The sequence below is a fragment of the Rhipicephalus microplus genome, chromosome 1 (assembly GCF_043290135.1).
Source record: "Rhipicephalus microplus isolate Deutch F79 chromosome 1, USDA_Rmic, whole genome shotgun sequence".
Taxonomy (NCBI): Eukaryota; Metazoa; Arthropoda; class Arachnida; order Ixodida; family Ixodidae; genus Rhipicephalus; species Rhipicephalus microplus.
Window position 1 is genome coordinate 69,305,055 of NC_134700.1, and position 5,009 is coordinate 69,310,063.

At 48.3% G+C, this 5,009-nt stretch overlaps 1 non-coding gene across 1 annotated transcript; it reads left to right on the plus strand.

Moving 5' to 3' along the window:
- The first annotated feature begins 3,562 nt into the window (after positions 1-3,562).
- On the plus strand, positions 3,563-3,725 carry LOC119178824 (U1 spliceosomal RNA). Its single transcript, XR_005110792.1, has one exon. It is a non-coding gene; the product is annotated as a U1 spliceosomal RNA (small nuclear RNA).
- Positions 3,726-5,009: the final 1,284 nt, after the last annotated feature.

Below are 5,009 nucleotides of genomic sequence, written 5' to 3' on the forward strand. Positions count from 1 at the left end.
CTGCTGCTTCCACAAAGGAAGTGGAGACAGAAAGTGAAATAGAGTGCATGGACAGTCGATTAGCCCACCTGCTGGAAGCTAAAAACGTGCTGCAGGCTCACTGGAAAACGCAGAAGCTAAACCAACGCCTACGCAAAAAATTGCTGAACTTAATAGGCAGATGGATGAGCATAGTGAAACGCTAGCTCGACAGCAATGGGACGAAGTATGCAATGCCGTCGATGGGCAAATGAGGAGCGGTGCGAAGTGGAACCTCCTCCAACATCTACTGGGAGATAAACAATCCAAAGCCAATCAGCAGCTTACAATTGACAGACTTATCCACAACCTAAAGAACTCTGGTCTGACAGAGACAAAAGTTATCGTTCAGTTTGCCTCAAGATATCTTTGCACTGAACGCGCCTCACACAATGACTACCCTCCTGCTTTGCCAGAGAACAGAACGGACCCTCTTGGTTCCCCCTTCACGTGCGCAGAGGTACGAGAGGTTCTATATGAGCTCAACTGCAGATCAGCTCCGGGTCCTGATGGAATCAGTAACAAACTTTTAAAGAATTTACCTGACGAGGATATTAAGCTTCTAACGAATAAAATCAATGACGTGTGGGAGACCGGCGAGGTTCCGATAGAGTGGTGCGACGCGAACGTCATCCTCATTCCGAAGCCGAGGAAACCCCTGGAGCGTGGCTCACTCCGGCCGATATCTCTCACTTCATGTGTGGGGAAGGTCGCCGAGAACGTTATCTTCAAGCAGGCCACTAAATTTGCCGAGGAAAAGAATCTTTTTCCATTTAATCGAATTGGATTCAGGCCATTCATGTCAACGCAGGATGTAATGTTGCTTTTAAAACACAGGGTCATTGGCAGGGTCTCCAGAGACACCAGAGCTGTTCTGGCACTTGACCTGGAAAAGGCCTTCGACAAGGTCAAACACTCTCACATGCTTTATTCCATTAAAGAAGCGGGTATAGGAGACCGTTTTTACAACTACATCAGCTCACTTCTTAAGAATAGAAAACCTACCATTCGCCTGGAATCTCTCGGCTCGAAGACGTTTGATCTTGGACCCAGAGGCACTCCACAAGGGGCAGTGCTATCCACATTTCTATTTAACTTACCGCTGAGAGCACTTTCCTACAGTCTGGCCGAGATTGAAAGTATCGGTCGTGCTTTCTACGCCGACGACATCACCGTGTGGTGCGAGGGAGGTAGTGATGGGTGAATTGAAGAGCGATTACAAACAGCGATCAGGGTTGTTGAAGATATTCTTCACAAGGCAGGACTCTGCTTGTCGGCTAATAATTCGGAACTGCTCCTTTACCGGCCAACAATTGGTACAAAGAAAGAAAGTATCCCCAATATCTTGATCACCACAACGAACGGCTCTATTATTCCGATCGCAAAGAATGTTGGAATCCTCAGTGTGTTCCTGGAGGAGGATGGCAGTAACACCTACACGTTAGAACGCATTACAGCCAAAGCCAATTCCATGGCAAAAATAATCACGAGGGTGGCCAACAAACGAGAGGGGCTATCCGAGGAGAACCTTCGCAGACTCTTTCACGCCTTCCTAATGAGCCACATCCACTACATCGCCCTGGCCCACAATTGGAGCAGGAGGGATGAAGTCCGATTTTCTAATCGGACTTCATCCCTCCTGCTCCAATAATTCGCAAGAACATAAAAAGGTACTAGGTCTCCCACAGAGCACCAGTGCCGAACATTTATTGGCGCTGGGTGTCCACAACACCTTTAGCGAAATAGTAGAGGCACAACTAGTCGCCCAAGTTGTAAAACTGGCTTCCACGGAGGCTGGCAGACAGTTACTAACGCATATTGGTATACAGTCTCCCATTGCCAGACAGAGGGAATGCGCGCTCCCTATTAAAGTAAGGGAAATGTATACTTTGTCTCAGGTACCTAAAAACATGCACCCCCAATACAACTGCGGCAGACGCAAAGCAAGGGCCAAAGCCCTTCTTCGAACAGCGGCTATGATTGAGGACAATGTCGGCTTCGTTGACACAGCGCAACACGCAGCTTACAATCACTTTGTTTCAACAGCTACGTCGTTACGGGGAGAGCTCCTGACATCACTTACGCTCAAAACTTCGGATGCCGACAAAGCCGAACAAGTGGCAGTGGCCATCACCATGGCCACAACGTACCGTTCTATTATTTACACGGACTCGCGAGCCGCCCCTAGAGCATTCATGAAAGGCTCAGTGTGCAAAGAAGCCGCTCGCGTTCTCTCTGCTGCATCTTGGACAGGCAAAAGTTATATAATTTGGTTTCCTTGTCATGTGGGCAGTGATGGTCACGAAACCGCCCCGAACGCCAAAAAACTTGCACACTCCCAGGCGCGAGGTCTCACACACCGTGCCAGAAGTGGGCACTCAGAGGCTGAGGCAGGGCAGTGGCAAAGGGACCCTCTTCTCACTTTTGCGAGGTCTCTAGGCACTATCAGATAGGACGTAGGAAGTTTCCGCTTCTACACCCACGCCTAAACAGACCAAAGGCAATCACCCTGCGAATGTTACAAACACGTATCCATGTCCGTTTATTTGGTCAAAATTCGTAGACGGAATAGACCCACGCTGTCCGTGCTGTGGTCATCTGAGGTGCACCCTCCAGCACATGCTGTGGCAGTGTCACGACTTGCACGGGGGCTCAGGGTCTTCCTCCACTGAGGAAGACTGGCTCCAGCTTATCACCAGCTCAGCAAAGGACCATCAGCTAAGGGCTGTCCAGAGAGCCTGCGAAGTCGCCGAGAGCTTTAACCTCCCGGTGCCATCGTGGGTGGGGCCCCCAGACGGTACCCCCATGATAGAGACATTCTCGTCTTCTCAGGAATATATAAAGTTCCTTGACTGACTGACTGCCTGATATTAACAATAAACTGTCGTCAACGCATTCTCTCCCGCGACAATCGGCTCGACCGCACGCTAAGAAGTGCCCCTGCGTGTATTTGTGTACGCGCCGTCGATCGCCTATCCACACTTTTGTGGAACTGTGCTGCCACCTATAGCCCGATCTCGCTGCGAATTGGCCATGGGCATAGCAAATTGCCCGCAATAAACCGATTCCATTTCGCTCCAAGTGCGTCCCTAGTTTGCCACTAAAGAAGCGACTAAGGCAGCTGAGATAGCAGCGTGGAAAAGCGTGAAATCCTGTCTCAACGACCCATGCTGACATCCCACGCGTTTAATAAAGAAATAAATGGCGACGAACGGATAGCACTTTCAGGAAAGGCAATGAAGACGACAAAGAAGCTGCTGTCAAGCCTATCAACTCGTGGTGGTTAAGAAGCCCTTTCAGTCCTGGTGAAGCACCATTTGCCTGAAATTTGCTTATATTTTCATACTCCTGTTTTCTAAGAAGTCAACTGTGCGTTGTATAAGCTTAAAGTTATGTGGTTTTTCTCTTCTGCCAACTTAAAATATACTTACAGAAACTTCAAGTTTTTATTGTTCTTTTGTGCCGCGCATAAAACCGTATATCTAGACCAGTTCCAGAAGCATGCGCGCCTGGACAGACGTGCGCAGTTAACATTTCTGTGAGCATACTTACTTGGTGTCGGGCTTTCCGGTGATCATTGAGGCCGGGGTCCCATGCTGAGGCCAACCATTGCACAGAGGATGGCTGACGCACGCCGCTGTCCCAAAGAGGGATGGGCGGGGCATGTAATTTTTGGTAGTGGGGCTTGGTGTTCACGCCAGCCCTAGCATCACTTTCAAAGAAAGAATAAATTTGTGTGAAACGGTGCCACATGTATGAAGGTATGCGAAAAGTAGCGGGCCTTGCACCCTGCCCAATCCGTCTCGGCGTGCCCTCAGTGATGCCTCTAGCATACATCGGCTCGGCCGCTGTCGTGGCCTGAGCAAGCTCGAAAGGCATTGTATTTACGAAAGAGTAGGTCTTAGGTAGGGATATTATATTGAACTATTCATTCGAACAATTCGTATATGATTTAGCCGTAATAGATTTAGCGCCCTCAATGTGATGTTTTATTTGATTGATCGTCATTTTTGCTGGGTGCTTTAAAAAACGCCAGGCCTGCGCGGAAGGCGCAGCACAGTCACAGTGAAATCTATAAAAATGGCCTTTCAGAGCTTTTTTGAAACACTCATTGGATGATTGCTACAAGGGAACTTGTTGGGTACCCACTACGGCGTTAATAATGATTATTTCTGGGTAGCCCTGCCATGGTATTCTATAGTGTCTAAGGTACTCGGCTGCTGACCTTCAGTACGGCGGATGAAATCGCGGCTGTGGTGGCTGCAAGATTGCTGAAGGCAAAAATGTTGTAGGCCCGTGTAGATTTGGGTGCACGTTAGAATTTGGGTGCACGTTAAAGAACCCTAGCTGATCGAAATTTCTGGAACCCTCCATTGAGGTGTCTCTCATAATCATATGGTTGTTTTGGGATGTTAAACTGCACATATCAATCAATAAATCAATTTTTTCTCGGTAGTAGGCCGGCATTCACTATGCTGTCCTTCACGATTCTTCTGAGAAGAGCAGTATCCACTAAGCACTCGCAAGGAATTTCGTGTAAGGTTGATGCAATGGCTGACGAGGATGGGGCAATATGGCTAAAGTAGGAATGCGCAACAGTTAATAGATGATCAAGAACATGCTTTTGTAGTGGGTTGGATTGTTGGACGACCCACTCAATAAAGGGAAAATAAAGGCAACTATTAGGTCACCGTTGATTGTTGAAATAGCGGTGCGGGAACCTTGTAGTGTTACGTTTGTGTCAAGGAACGGTGTATATTGAAATAAAATTATGTTTTAATGGTTCGCATTGGATTAGCGCGCTTAAAATTACGCGCATCAAAAAAGCAGACTGACCGAACCGACTCACGTCACCGTCGCCGTACACAACGTCGCCCGGCTTTATTGCGCTAGTAGCAGCAGACCGAGAGAAGCGGGAACCATAGCAGCAGCAGCAGCAATTAGTCAATTTTCCACCACTGACTCCGCGATCGCAAGCGTCTTTGCTTCAA